We start from the raw sequence: 15788 nt of genomic DNA, 5'->3' as shown, positions 1-15788 counted from the left end.
TGTCAAAAGCAGATCTGCCAAAATATGTTCAACCATTTCAGGAGCTTCAGGGCCATTGTTGATGGCCTCCCCGATCTTGTTGTATCTTCAGTCTCAAAATCTCCATGCTGAATGTGGGCACTCCACTTCTTCACAACTGAGTATGATGGGCACTTCTCATTTATTCATACACTCATGGATTGCCTTTGAAGTTTTCTTTCGCAGGAGTAGGAACTTCATGACAACCGACAGTTCAGCACTTTAAAAGTCCACACTATTTGTTGCATTAGTTATATCATTGCTCTAAAAACATTCAGAAATTAGAGCTATGATTCTGCAAACTGGCGATTTATAGTACAAGAGAACACTCTTCCAAGATACGGTGACAAAATTGTGCTCTGATTTTTGGAAGTGGGTTGGGCTGAACTTTTCTGTACCTCCTCATAAAAATTGTTGTCCAAAGCACTAGACAAGAGCCATCTTAAGGAAAACATCTTGAAAATGATAGAAGTACTTATTTGGAAGGAACCAAAAAATGCAGCTAGCAGAATAGTGGGCCCAGAGAGATGACCATTATGTTGGTAGTTACTAATGGTAATTCACTCCAGAATTGTTGAGAAGCTGCAGGCATAGGTATTGCACTCCAGGCTTTACTTTCACAGACAGGCCAAGTAAGGCTGGATTAGGTATTAGGGGTTGCCCCCGAAAACTATGTTGGCAGTGTCTGGGCACTGGGGCAGTACCAGGTGCAGGACTTGTGGGGGAAAGTGCCTGCTTTGATAGATTTGCTCTGGGTCAGCTGAGAAACAGCCAAGGGTCCCCCTTCAGGCTTATCCTGCCATTTTCCATCATGGAGGGAGAGAAGGGGCGGGCCCAACGACATTGGGACCACCCTCAAGAGACTGAGCCCTCCCTCCATGACAACAACTGACATCTTTTAGCCTGGAGGGAGAGAGGGGGATTGGGGATTGGAAAGGGGCTAATGTTGAATTTTTAATTGTATTCTGTATTTATTTTTGTTCCTGTAACTCGCCCGGATTCCTTGTGATTGGACGGGCTATAAATAAATAATTTATTATTATCATCATCATCATCATCATCATCATCACCATCATCATCATTATCCCGCCATCCTCTGTGGGTATCGTGTTATGTGGTCCACAGCTTAAGTATCCAGCCTTTTCTTTGCCCTGTTGGTTCTTGGGAGTCTGGCTGAACCTTATCCAGGCCTGGCTTCTGTTTTTAGCCATCCTGTGATAGAAGCTTCTTCCCCTGGTGCTCAGACTCTTGTCTGACTGTCTCCTCTGCTGTGCTGTTTTCTTGTCTCTCTGGCCTCCTTCCTTGGAGCAGCTGCACTAAGGCCCTGAGGTACTGTACTGCTAGGCAACCAACCACCTGGCTATTCCACTACAGAGTACATTGAAGCTAAAAAAAAAGTTTGAGCCACTGTGTGATCTGCAACATCCTGTTCCAGGAGCTCCCTGATTTCTGATATGTTGAGAATTGGACATTGGTAATTAAAAAAACCCAATACAGAAATGAAAGGCATAAAAATTAAAACATGAAGAATGGAAAATACATGAAGTTGTAATCTAATAATTGACAGAGGCTTATATATTTAAGGTCCTCTTTTACTCTATTGAAATAAATCCATTAGCAGCTTGGATATTTCTTTGCAGTTCTTCTTTTTACAATTTGTATTTATGTTTAGTCAGAGGTAGGACTTTGATGGATGTTATTCAACACTTCTTGATTTGTATATGAAACAAAGTCATAACATATTTTACAGAAATCAGATACTTTGCTTCATCTTTAATTTAAACTGATGTGTCAGAGTTTTTCCTGACATTTTTTTTTTGCAGCAGCTGTAGGTACTGATAATTTAGTGTTTAAAGGTTTTTCAGTTTTTCAACATTTTGTTATTTTATCCTGTGAGGTATGGTCAGCACTAACACCATTAATCCATTGTATGTCACTTTTTATTTTGCTCTTCCAAAATTGTTAATTAGGCTAATGTTGTGCAGCATGGATAAGTTGATATGTAATGTTCCTCATTTCTGATAATATCTGTCCCCAAACTTGCAATATATTGGCGGGTTACAAACCGCCATAAAGTACGCGCTCCGTGCGTACTAGGGTTAGGAAGGGCCGTATTAGGGTTAGGAAGGTTCTTACCTTCCTGACGGCCCTTCCTCCCAGTACGCGCAGAGCACGTACTTTTTTGCGGTGCCCATCCACATGGGCGCCGCCATGTTGACGTACTGGACGCTGTGCGTCCAGACGTGTCGCGGCGGAAGTGACGTCGCGAGGGCGCACTCCACCCCTCGCGGCGCCACTTCCGTGTTCAAAAAAGGAGCGGCATTTCGCTGCTCCTTTTTTGCTACGCAGGGAAGCCTCGCGGTCTGGCAGCTGGGGCTTCCCTGCGCAGCGAATGGCGGCGGCGGGAAAACGGCCCCTTGAGGGCCGTTTGTAACCCGCCATTGTATACCCAAAGCCTTTAGCATTTTTATATGTTAAGTCTGTAAGTCTGTATAGTGTGTACAGTGTATAACTTACATTAATTCCAAGTCTACGAAGTTCTATTTGTTGTGTACCATAGGACCTTAAGGACCATCTTCCCCTGTATGACCCTGTCCGAGCTCTACAATTAATTTAGGCCTCATTCCCACTAGGCTTTAAACTGGTTTGCAAACTGTTTTGAAGTGGTTTAAATGACTCTTGTTTGCACTTGTGCTGAATCGCTGAAGCAGTCATAGAGAGGGCCATGCACTAGACCCATTTAATGCACTTCTTTTTGACACTCATTTTTTCTACATATTTTGCAATAAATCAAATTAGCACAAGTGTGAACAGAATACAGATTGGAATTAGTTGGTCAATGTAAACAAGAAGTGGGTTACTTTTACAACAAGAAAATGCAATCTGGGCAAATGCAGTGTGAGCCCCGTGCTCCACTATTGAATTGATCAATTGATCCAGATTTCAAACTGATTTGTTTGTAAGTGGGAATGAGGTCTAAGAGTCTTTGTTCTCTAGTCCATTCTTAGTGGATGTTCACATGGTAGAGACAGGGGTTTCTCAGTACAGTGGTGCCTCGGGTTACGAAAGTAATTCGTTCCGCGGCCGCTTTCGTAACCCGAAAAGCCTTCGTAAGCCGAATTGCCATAGGCGCTAATGGGGAAAAGCCGCGATTCCGTGCGAAAAAGCCAAAAAAAGCACCAAAAGTTTTTTCGTAACCCGAAAAAACATTCGTAACCCGGAACAATAATTCCCTATGGGATTTTTTCGTATCCCGAAAATTTCGTAACCTGGGTATTTCGTATCCCGAGGTACCACTGTAATGGCCATGTGGCTATTGGATTCAAAATACTCTATTCTAAAGTTAAAATATAAATTTAAAGGGGATAGAAATAAATAGATGATGATGATAATGTAGTAGTAGTAGTAGTGATATTATGGAATCTGCATCCATAGATTTTTGTAGTAGCTTGATTCATGTCTTTTCCAATTTGGAAATGCTGAACTTTATCAGCAGAAAACATTTTTCATCACTGAATTCTGGTCCCATTCGATAGTCAGATTGCTCCCTCTAGTACACTGTGCCTTTTAGTAGACAAATTCTACAGTAACTTCTGCCATTAATTGTATCTTTGCTGTTCCATTTACTTTGGATGTGTGTGTTTGAAAATGTTCTGTTCTGTGTGTATATGTGTTTGTGTGAGTGTGTATGGACGTTATCCGACAAGGGAAATTGGAAGTATAATCCATTGCAATCTGAACACAATCATGGGGTTTCACGTTATTGCGTAATAGACTACCACACACAAATTCGGGCAATAGCATGTTATTTTTGGGCAATGGGAAGCCAGTTCGAATGCAATTTGCATTCACGTAAATTCGCTGAATTAGCAAATTCACGTAAATGCGTTCTGGCCCCACTTTCTTTTCATTCGAAATTAAGATAAATTCCTCACGTGTGATTAAAGTCTTATTTATGAGAGAGCACATGGAAGCTATGTAGGTTTCAATATCTCATTGCCTTGGAACTTAACTGCATGTAAATAGGGAGGGGGGAGGAGCCCAAGAAATTGTAGTGTCCTTTAAATATAGTGTTATGTTGTTACTCACACAAGACTATACTTTAATCTTGCTTTACGATTCTTAGCATTACAGTGCCCCCATGTTTAGTTTCTTTTGACTTCAGCTTCCCTCTTAGATTGTATTTTTTTACTGCTTCAGATTGAAAGTAGTAAGCTACCATTGTCTTTGATTTACTTTCCTGCTTCTTTATGGTAGAAATTGTCCTTCATGCAGAGTTGAGCTTGTAATGTGTACTCTAGATGCTGAGTAAATGCTTTTGCTCCCTGTCCCTGGCTTACTTACTCAAGCAGTCAGAGTCACCTTCAAAAATAGATAAATTTTAAAAATCAAGATTATTTGTATAGACATTATAATAAATAACCACATGTGCTAGGCTAATGCAATTTGAATTCATTGAAACACAGCTTATTTATGTTTGTGTTATAATGTTTATTGTAGAAAAGTGGGACAAAAAAGAAGGACCATATTTATGTATCACAACCTTTCCAAATTTTGAACAGTTAAGCAATATAATCCTAACAATAAATATATTCTGAGATTCATTACTTTTCTGGTTCTTCCTAAAACATACATTTTTAAAGAATGGTTGTGTATATTTTACAAACCATTCAGACCTGCTAAAACATAATACTTTAGGGGTGTGTGTGTGCCTTCAGTTTGCTTGTTGACTTACAGCAACTCAATTAATTTCATAGGGTTTTCTTAGGCAAGGAATACCAGAGAAGATTTTTGCCATTTCCTTCCTCTGAAATGTTAATTAGTAGTAATTGGCGGTTTCCCATCAGAGTACTAACCAAGGTTGACCTTGCTTAGCTTCCAAGATCAAATGGGATCTGGTACCTTTAGGATATTTAAGCTTTAGATACAGGGGTAAAATACCATAATTTAAAAGCTCCAGATTCTGTCTGATCTTGGAAGCTAGGCAGGATCAGTCCTGGTGTATATAAATGGATATACTTTTTATTTTAAAATGATTGTATTTGCCCTAAATGGTAGGGATCAAATGAGGACATTTCTAAAATAGAATGATAAATAATGTAGCCATATGGTACAACAAAGACAAGCACTAAAAATGATGTTTTCAATAAATCAGTAAATTTGTAGACTTTGAATTAACCTTTACGTCCTGCTTATTCAGGATTATTGAATTAATATATATGTCTAAAAAAGCAGTTTTTGCTGTTCAAAGTAATATTCAGTACAGTATATCTCAATTAGCAATGTATTAACCTTTTTTCCACTTTGGCTGTGAGAGTAAAGCTGAAAAGTTTACCAAAAGCAAGGGAACAACAATGATAAGAATGTATTAACAGCAATTTCTTACAGTATTGATTTGGTGTGTTCATTGTCTCTAGTGCTAACAATAAATCTCAGAGTCTTTCCTTCCTGGTTTTCCATTGTGAATTCTAATCTTGAGAATGAGTGACAGATGTGTTCCCCTTGTGCAAAGATAGGTGTATGAGTGAAGTGTTCCCCAGTAATATAGTTATATAATTCCCATAAAGACTATCTCAAAACAGTAGACCCCAGACCCATTCTCCTAGAACCTATGCTCTGATGATTTGCTTTATTGCTACTACCCTTTATATTTATTCACTGCAATCAAATAGCCAAACATCGATTGGAGAATGAACACACACACTTCAAGTTCCTTTATAGGAACATTTCTTCCCTATATAATCTCAAATATCCAAGAAATACAGCAAACACTTACAAGGATGTTTTTCATAAAAGATATTGCCATCTATGTTGCGTTAAGCACTGCTTATGTGCAAGTACTTATTCAGTTCATAGTGAGTTATTTTGAATGAATACATATGTTTATGAATGAGTGAATATGAAGGACACTTATTTCCCGCACAGTGAAGGAAAATAACCTTGGTCATTTCAGGTAATATTGAATTAGTGCCTGGAAAACAAGAATCTTAAAAGCTCTTAATCACTATCTGTATCATTGAGATATTTAAGAGGCCATAACATTTATCGGGGTTTTTATGTTTGAGGAGTAGATTGTTCCTAGGATGAATAGTTGGTAGATAAATAATCATATTTTTGACAACCAGTGTCATAACTTTTCAGCCACAAAGGAGTACTTTTTCCTTTAAGATTCTGGATCTTTCCCTCCTACTGCTCCTTTATCCACTGACATATGGTAGTGAGGAAGAAGGGAAAACCTCTGGAAGCTTATACAGGAGCTTATGCTGTGAACTGCATGAGCCAGTGACAATGAGGATCAGATTCATATCTGGATAGCCACATGGATACTTGCACGTTTACAGGGGTTTGATATGGCAAATTATACCTTGCTGTCTCAGTTACCTCCAAGATCACTGTGTTCTGTTTGTAGATTGAGACACAATACTAAAACAAATTAAGATGCATGTTTTTAAAGGAGTAAATATTACCTCTGAATAGGGATGGAATTGGTATTTGACAATTAGACAATTTCCTTATTAAAGTCAACATTTGTGTTCCTGACCCCTTGGGAACATTTGCAGGAAGAAAAAAGAGCACCAAGAAAGTTCCTGCAACCTTGCAGCTTTCCAAGAAAAAGGGTTACATTGTTTTTTCCATATGTGTATTTGGGAAAACTGCACAAAATAAAAAAACAAAACAACAACAAAAAAAACACACCCCTATGCAAAAGAGAACTATATATTAAAGTGCTGTCTCCCTGTGTTTGCTGTGTGTCTGTTTGTTCTGTGGACAAGGTACTAATTTTTTTGGCACTTTAGGGACTGAAGTTCCCATTGTCATGTTAAAGTTGCACAACATTTAAAGCTATGCAGCATTGTTTTTTTCCTTTTTTCTCACTCTTTTTGGAAATCTTCGTAGCTTTTGAAGCTGCTCCTATTTCATTTTGTGCTTTCTCGTCCATCGTTTTAGATACTCTGTAGCTTTTGAAGCTGCTCAACATTCTGTTTTGTGTGCCCTTGTATCTTTTAGGAGAAAAACACTTTTAAAGCTGTGCAACATTCTGTGCTTTTTTTCCTGATCTTTTTGGAAAGCTCTGTAGCTTTCATGTGAAAACTGTGGGAATTGTGGGCTTTCATGGGAAGCTCTGCAGCTCTCTTCAGAAAGTTATGCAGTTTCCCATTATTGTGAGGGGGGAAATCCCTAAGTGTATCAGCACTGCAGGAAAAAAAATTATTGCTTTTTCATGGCATCTCCTATGAATGGGAAAATCTAGAATTAGAGCATATATGCATCAAAATGATTTTGATGGGAAAATCTAGAATTAGAGCATATATGCATCAAAATGATTTTAGTGAATATAACACAGTGTGCTAATTTCAGATGCATGAGTGCTGTCACTTCTAGTGCTGCTTTGTGAGATATGTTAGGAAAAAGGAGTATTGGTCAAGGCTGCTACCCACATCCTTCAGGGATGCTTGTTTAGGCTGTTGGTTCAAGTATACCTTCAGAACTCCACAATACAGTCTTCCAGTTCCTTGGGATGATTGATTACTGAATCACAAAGCAGAGCATAGGAAATGTTTCTCAATATATTATGATAAAAGCATATCACCCCTTCATTTTCTTTCACTAGAGTTTGGTACTCATTTAAAAGATCAAGTATCTGCACTCAAGCTTGTCAAAGAAATTGTGTATAATTCCCTATTGCACTGCATCCTTCAGCTAAGTATTCTACTAAATCATTCTAAATTTCATGAGATTACTCCCACTTCAAACCTCAAAATCCAGCATCATACTTAAATATCTCAGTTATTGTTATCTTTTGAAATTACTACCACCATTGTTGTTTCTTTCAGCCCTGACCATTCTAAACAAAACAGCAAGATAAATCCAACCCTAGTTATTTCTATTTCTCACCTGTGAAAGAGGCCTTGAAAAGAAGTGGTATCTAATTTAATATGAAAGGAAAACCTATTGAGTCATTTTCCCCTCAGGTGTTTGCATGCCAAGCAGGACCGTATTATTTAGTGAGCTTCATCTGGATTGGTGTACTTTTGGTCCTTTACACTGTTGTAAATAATATAAGGGCCACAGATTAGGACCTGTCCAGATTGTATTAAAATCTTTTTGTGAAGTACCAGGCAAAAGCTTTGCTCCTCTTATACTTCACTTATACACTTCAATTCCGTAGTCCTTATTAATCAAGTTTTTCCTACAGTCTCCTGCATACCAGAGAAAGGATGAGTTATAAGGAGGTAGATTATTTATTTTTATTTTGTTGAAGCTCATGAGATTTATTACATATTGTGCCAGAATCGATGAGGTAAATGTCATTCACTATCATAAAGATAGGAGTCTGTGGAAAAGAGGAATTGTCTTCCGGTTCAGGCACTGAGACATTCCTGCAGAATATGGTCACTGCTCCCATTCCATCCATTGTCTTTAATTCATACTCAATGTATGATGGAGGTTTTCAAGAGAGGTAGAATAAAATAGATACATATAAAATTATATTTTTTTTCCTGCAATATTCCTTAACATTTTTATATTGTCTCTGAGGGATTCATTTTTGACAGCCAGAGAAGCATGAATGCCAGCACCCCCCCACGTTCAGGTAACTCTGAACAAGTGATATATTTTAATTACAGATGGAGTTAGAAGTAATTAAGGTCTTATGTTGAAAGGAGACTATGGATGTTCTAAGATTCATGTTATTTTCAGCTTTAGAAGTGCAGAGCTTTTGATGTGTGCTTTGGAAGACAAAAATAAACTATTACTGGTGTTAGACAAATTTATACAAAGAGAATGACCTTAATGGTACCTGAGAAGTGCAAAAAAAGTCTTTCCCCCCACTGCATATCACACAGATGGAATTATCATCTTGGGATTGTGATAGGGGACAGTAATTGCATTTTAATTACAATGCTGATGGCTTGTGCTTCCTACCAGATGGAAGGCCTTTCTAAAATAGCTACAGAGTAGCAACCCTGTCCTTATTTTCTCCTCTGATGGTGGTTAACATATACTGACACAGGACTAAACTTATTATATTATTGTTTGATCAGAAAGACTTCTGTGAGAATTTTAATGCTTTTCAATTTGAAGCAGATATATTCTCTGTAGACATAAAAGGCCATTTTCTCAGTTTTCAGATACAAATTAGAAAGCAATTTTAGGAAGCACATATTGCTCTTATAAGCAGCATTCCTATTTAATTACAGTATTGGTAAGTTGGTAGTTTTTTTTAAAGGAAGCAAGATTAATGATGTGGGACTCGCTATTGGAACAATCCTTTGGGAGGATAGTTAAACAATTCTAATGAACTGAGTAAGATAGGTATACTGGCTCAGATTTTTTGCAGATATCAAATTCAGTGAGTATATTTTATTGTTGCAATCATTACTGTACAGCAAACAGAAATGTCATGATTTGGAGGAAAAGCATACTACGAATAATATGTAAATTATAACATAATTAAATGTAAATATTGCATTGTAAAGCCATGGATGTAGTACTTCTAAACAAGTTATGAATTACAATACTATCTCAATTTCCCTTCAACACTGTTTATTATTGTTTCCAATATACACTTGCATCAGTATTATATAGTGTGTATACGTCGTGCCATGTGTAGAAGCTGGAGACTCAGAGGAGCAAGCAGAGGAACCCAGCCTTGAGCCTCGCCCCAGTTCCTAAGTTCCTGTGCTAGCAGAATCTATTGCCAGTGAGGACATGCCAGCTTGGATACTGAGGAGAATGAGGAGGCAGGCTTACCTGTGTCTTCGTTCAGTCAGCAGAGGTCAGAAAGAGAGAATGTGCAGCTCACCCAAATAATTTATGCAAAAGGCCGAGCAATCAAGGAACACTGCACCAGTGAGAACTGGCGATAAAAGCCTGGGAAGAATGCCAGGACTTTGTCAGAGGTTAAGTGACTTCTCTGGTGAAAACACCCTTACCTTGAACTCTTGTGTTGACTGGACTGGACCCTTTGCATCTTTGACTGACAATTCCACTTGCTCCAACCCTGAACTCTCAGACTGCATGACTATCCTGCTATTCTGAACTCTTTGTATGCTTTGATTTCTTGGGATTCTGATACTCTGGACTTTGGCTTGTTTTCAGTGCTGTGTTCTTGTTGTTCCTTTGCTTGGTTGTTATGTGATAACCAAAGACTCTGTAGCTCCGTTGCTATCGGCTGCTGGCAGCTTTCCTGGACTATTGCCTTTAAAACCATACATTTTAAAGATAATTAACTCCACCTCTAAAGGTCTTCATGACACCATGTTAATCATGCCATAATTGAAATAATGATGCTAATATCAAAAATTTAAATCTAAATTTAGATCTGGAGTTAGACTAATTTAGATTATAAATGATGGTTGGTTCATCCAAGTAAAGATAACCGTAAAAATGTGTCCAAATTCTCAGGATGGATGACACCTCCTCTCTGTAGTTAGTTGTTTTCGCAAACTGTGTAATAATTCTTAGTAGAGTTTAGTTAAGATGGCCCCAAGTCACACTCTCTCAGCCTCGGAGTAAGGCAGTGGCAAAGCCCCTCTGAACAAATCCTGTTGGGATATACAGCACTTTTGCATGCTGAGACCTCCTAGGAATATAATTTATATCTATGGTAGTTTCATTGCTTACTAACAACCCCTCCTCATTTAGTCTGTCTACCTCATCTTCTTTGCAACATGAAGCTTGGCTTGTGTATAGGCATACACATGATTTTGTAAGTAATCTTGTTTATTTCACTATAACTAAAAAAAAGACTGTTTTAATTTGGGGACACATGGGCTGGGAGATAAATGGACCTAGTTTTCCTGCTCACCTATATTTAGCTGTGTTTGTTCTGCTGGTGAGATTAAACAGTCTCTCCTACTATCCTGAGTTTTCTAATAAATCTTAAGAAAGAAAATTCTAACAAATCTTGCCAAGTAACCCTTGTAGAAGGTTGGCTTAAGGGTCATCAAAAGCCAGAAATGACTTGAAAGCATTCAACAACAAAAGGCAATTGCAACCCACCCCCGACTGTTTAATTGCTCAGGTAATAGTAATGGGCCAATAATGCCATCGAGAACATTGAATTTCAAATGAAAATTTCCGCCTTCCCAGTGTGAGAGATGAAACATTTTAATTTTCTCATACTTCACCTGCGGGGAGAACAGTAAATATATTTCTCATGCTTTTCCATGGATGAAAATAATTTTAACAGCTATTTCCATTCCTTTGTCCAAGGGGGGCTGAGGAGGAGGAGGTCTGAGTCTGATCTCCTGCCTCAGCAAAACTTACACTAAGTACTCCCTCCTTTGCAGTTATGGGTTAAAGTTACAAATTTAAATAAGATAAATAAAATGACGTTTATTCAGTCTATAACTTGTACCTTGTCTCTTTGTTTCCAAAGTGAGTTAGTAAATGGTGATAAATGGTGGGAACCAGAACTGAATGTCTTTTTGGATGTACAGCTTCACAACAAAATATAGAATTAGACCAAGCTCTGAAGTAACAGTCCATGTGTTTGAAAATCTATGATGATATTTGGCATATGATTGCTTTCACAGTTAAAGGCAGACCAGATTAAAACATTGCCAATCTCATTTTATTCAGAAACAGTTTTAGCTATTTATCATCATTGGGTTTTATACGGCAGCTAACCACATGGTAATTAGCTACCTGATTATCTGGATTCTTCACATTTTTTTCTCTTGGATCTTCTCTTTATTTCTCCATCCCAGCTGTTTAAACTTTAGTATAATTTTTATTAAACATATACCATAGTTATTTTGACCATAATGTCATCAGTTTAAGTTATGATTATTAATCTTTATAGCTAGTTAAGGCCTCCATTCAAAAAAGGAAAGTCAAACAAAATGGTTTAGGAAGGTTCCCTAAGAGAATAATAGAATAATAGAATCTTAGAGCTGGAAAATATCTCAAGGGACATTTAATCCAGTTCCCTGCCACTTAGGAATACACAACTAAAACACTTTTGAAAGATGCCCTTCCAGCCTTTGTTTAAAGACTTCCTGAGGCCACTCTCTTCCCCTGAGGCAATCTCTTCAACTCTTGAACAGCTCTTACAATTAAGAAGTTCTTCCTAATGTTTAAGTAGAACCTTTTTTGTTATCATAGGCCCGTTATAGACTGGTCTTAAAGTACGTGCTGAGCACGTGCTAGGGTTAGGAAGCGGTGGCGCTTCCGCACCCCCAACCCTAGTACGTGCTCAGCACGTACAAAATGGCGGCGGCCGTTCCACACGGCCGCAGTTGTGACTACGTCATGACCGTGCCACCTCCAGACGAGGCATGCGCGGTTGTTATGTAGTGGGGCCGCGCGAAGGCGCTTAGTGCGCCCTTTCCGTGGCCCCGGAAGGAGCTCCATTTCAGAGCTCCTTCCAGGTTTGCGTCGCTGGGCACAGCCTTTAGATGGCTGCGCCCAGCGATGCAGAGGAGAAAGGGGCCAAGCGGCCCCTTTCTTCTCCTCCCCGCCGCTGCGGGGTGTCCTTGGGGCTTGAAGCCCCAAGGACACCCCTTTCCAGGCCTCATGTTTAGCTTTTAGTCTACTTAGACTTGTAGATCCTCTTTCACATATACTGTTTTCAAGCCAGGTGTTATCCATGCTACATATGTGCATTTACTTTTTTTTGTCTAAGGAAAATGCAATGCACATATGTAGCATGGATAACACTTGGCTTGAAAACAATACATGTGAAAGAGGATCTACAAGTCTAAGTAGACTTGTAGATCTTATCTTACATTTATTCCTGCTGCAATTCATTTGATTAATTTTGGCCAAGCTCTCCAATCTCTTGAGGTCATTTTGAATTTTGATACTATCTTTGGTAGTATTTCACCCCCACTGCAATCTGGTGTCTTTTCACCAGTAAATAATTTATAAAGATACTGAACACCAGGCCCAGGATAGAACCCTGAGGCACCCTATTAGTCAATTCCCTTTAGGATGAAGAAAAATCATTAGTGAACACTATTTGAGTTTCTTCTGTAAGCCAATTACAATCCACTTACCAGTAGCACTGTCTAGTCCACATTTCACTTGCTGGCCTGGTGAACCATGTCAAAAGCATTACTGAACTCAACATCCTTGATCTACTAAAGTTGTAACTCTAAGAAAGAAATAAAAAATTAGTTTGACATGACTTGTTTTTGAGAACTGTATCCTAGTTCCTAGAAAGCATTCCTTTCCAAGTGTTCATTTGTTGTGTCTTCAAGTCATTTCTGAATTATGGCGACCCTAAGGAGAACCTATCACAGGGTTTGCTTGTTGTGGAAGGGCATTCCAGAGGGCAGGAACAGCCACAGAGAAGGCTCTCTCTCGTGTCCTCACCAGGCGAGCCTATGATAGTTGAGGGACCAAGAGAAAGCCTTCTCCTGAGGATCTTAGGGCTCTAGGTGGTTTGTATGGGGAGATACGGTCTCTCAAATAGTCTGGACTCAAGCCGTTTAGGGCTTTATAGGTCATGACCAGCACTTTGAATTGTGCTTGGAAATGAACCGGTAGCCAGTGAAACTGTTTCAATACAGGAGTTATACATTTCCTCTAACTGGCTCCAATCAGCATTCTAACTGTGGCATTTTGGACCTGCTGAAGTTTCCAAACAGTTTCCAAAGGCAGCCCCATGTAGAGCGTGTTACAGTAGTCCAAATGGGATGTAACCCAACCATGGGTCACTATAGCCAGATCTGACATCTCAAGGAATGAGCACAGCTGGCACACAAATTTTAATTGTGCAAATTCACTCCTGGCCACTGCTGAAACTTGGGCATCCAGGCTCAGAGTTGAGTCCCAAGAGCACACCCAAGCTGTGAGATGTAACCCCATCCAACTCAGGCATAGCCCTTATTCCCTGATCTGCCTTATGACTGACCAGGACCACCTCTGTCTTGTCTGGATTAAGCTTCAGTTTGTTTGCCCTCATCCAGTCCATTACTGACAGCAGACACTGGTTCAGCACAGAGACAGCTTCCTTGGAGTCAGATGGAAAGGAGAGATCAAGTTGAGTGTATCCACATATTGATGACACCGCACTCCAAAACTCTGGATAACCTCTCCCAGTGGTTTCATGTAGATGTTAAACAACATGGGGGACAAAACAGAACCCTGTGGGACCCTGAAGGCCAGCAGCCAAGGAGTCGAACAGGAGTCCCCCAAAACCACCTTCTGAGTACACCCCTTTAAGAAGGGCCAGAACCACTGCATAATGGTGCCCCTATGTCCCATCCCAGAGAAGCGGTTCAGAGGAATAGCATGGTCAATGGTATTGAAAGCCTCTGAGAGATCTAGCAGGACCAGCAGGGACACACTCCCCCTGTCCAGTTCCCTGCAGAGGTCATTGAACAAGATGGCCAAAGCTGTCTCCATCCCATAGCCAGGTCTGAAGCCAGACTGAAATGGATTTAGATAATCCATTTCATCCAAAAACCCCTGGAGCTGGGAGGGCACCACTCACTGCAGAACCTTGCCCAAGAATGGAATATTAGAGACTAGTCTATAGTTATTCAGGATGGTGGGATCCAGGGAGGTCCCTTTCAGTAATGGCCTCACCACAGCCTCCTTTAGGCAGGAAGGCAATCTACCTTGCTGTAGTGACACATTCATCACTCCCTTTACCCACTCAGCCAGTCCCCCGCTAGCTTCTTTCAGGAGCCAGGAAAGGCAAGGATCCCAGTATGCACGTAGTAGCCCTCACTTCTCCAAGGATCCTGTCCACATCATCAGGCTGCACAGATTGAAACGTATCCAATAAAACAGGACAGGTAGGTGTCAAGATTACATCCGCTGGACCTGTGTCAACTACAACATCCAAGTCAGAGCGAATCCAAGCGATTTTGTCTGCAAAGTGTCTTGCAAATTCTTAACAGCGATTGAGTAGTCTTTGTTTTCTTCTTGAGGGGCAGAGTGTAAAAAGCCCTTGACCACTTGAAACAGATCTGCTAGACGACACTGTGCAGACGCAATGGTGGCAGAGAAGTGTAATTTCTTCACTGCATCCATTGCCCCACCATAGGCCTTCCTATGGGCCTTAGCCCATGTTTGGTCGGACTCACTTCAGAAAAAAAAAAAAAAAACAGGTCCAGAGTGTGTCCTGCTGCATGGGTGGTGCCAAATATTACTTGGGACAGTCCCATGGTTGACATGGCAGACATGAAGTCCTGAGCTGCTCCTGACAGAGCAGTATCTGTGTGGATGTTCAAGTCACCCAGGACAACAAGCCGAGGGGACTTCAAGGCCACTGCAGAGCCCAACTCAGGCAGGGAGACTGTTGTGCAGCAGGGTGATCAGTACATTAACAGAATCCCTAATCTGTCCTGGCCACCCACCTTTACATATACACACTCATACTCATTCGACTGTGGGACAGGGCACCTGGTAAGGGAGATAGAATCTGATACACCACTGCAATTATGCCCCTCCCAGGCCTCACCTGCTGCTGTACGGAAAACACAGGTGGACAGAGCTGGGAGAGATTAACTCCCCCCAGCCAGGTCTCTGTAATACAAGCCAGGTCAGCAAGTTTATCCAGGATCAAGTCCTAGATCAGAGATGCTTTCCCAATCACTTACCTGGCACTGAGCAGCAGCATTTTCAGTCCAGGGGGGCCTGTTGCCAAGGCCATCCAGATTATTTGAAATGGGTGACAGCTTGGGAGAAACTAACACCCTGAAACTTTCCCTTCTCCCAGAAGAAAAGACCTGACTCTCCATGCCATATTGCCCCTTGCCCATTATTATTATTATTATTATTATTATTATTATTATTATTATTATTATTAT

Source organism: Sceloporus undulatus, chromosome 4 (genome assembly GCF_019175285.1).
Source record: "Sceloporus undulatus isolate JIND9_A2432 ecotype Alabama chromosome 4, SceUnd_v1.1, whole genome shotgun sequence".
NCBI lineage: Eukaryota > Metazoa > Chordata > Lepidosauria > Squamata > Phrynosomatidae > Sceloporus > Sceloporus undulatus.
This window is presented reverse-complemented; position numbering follows the sequence as displayed.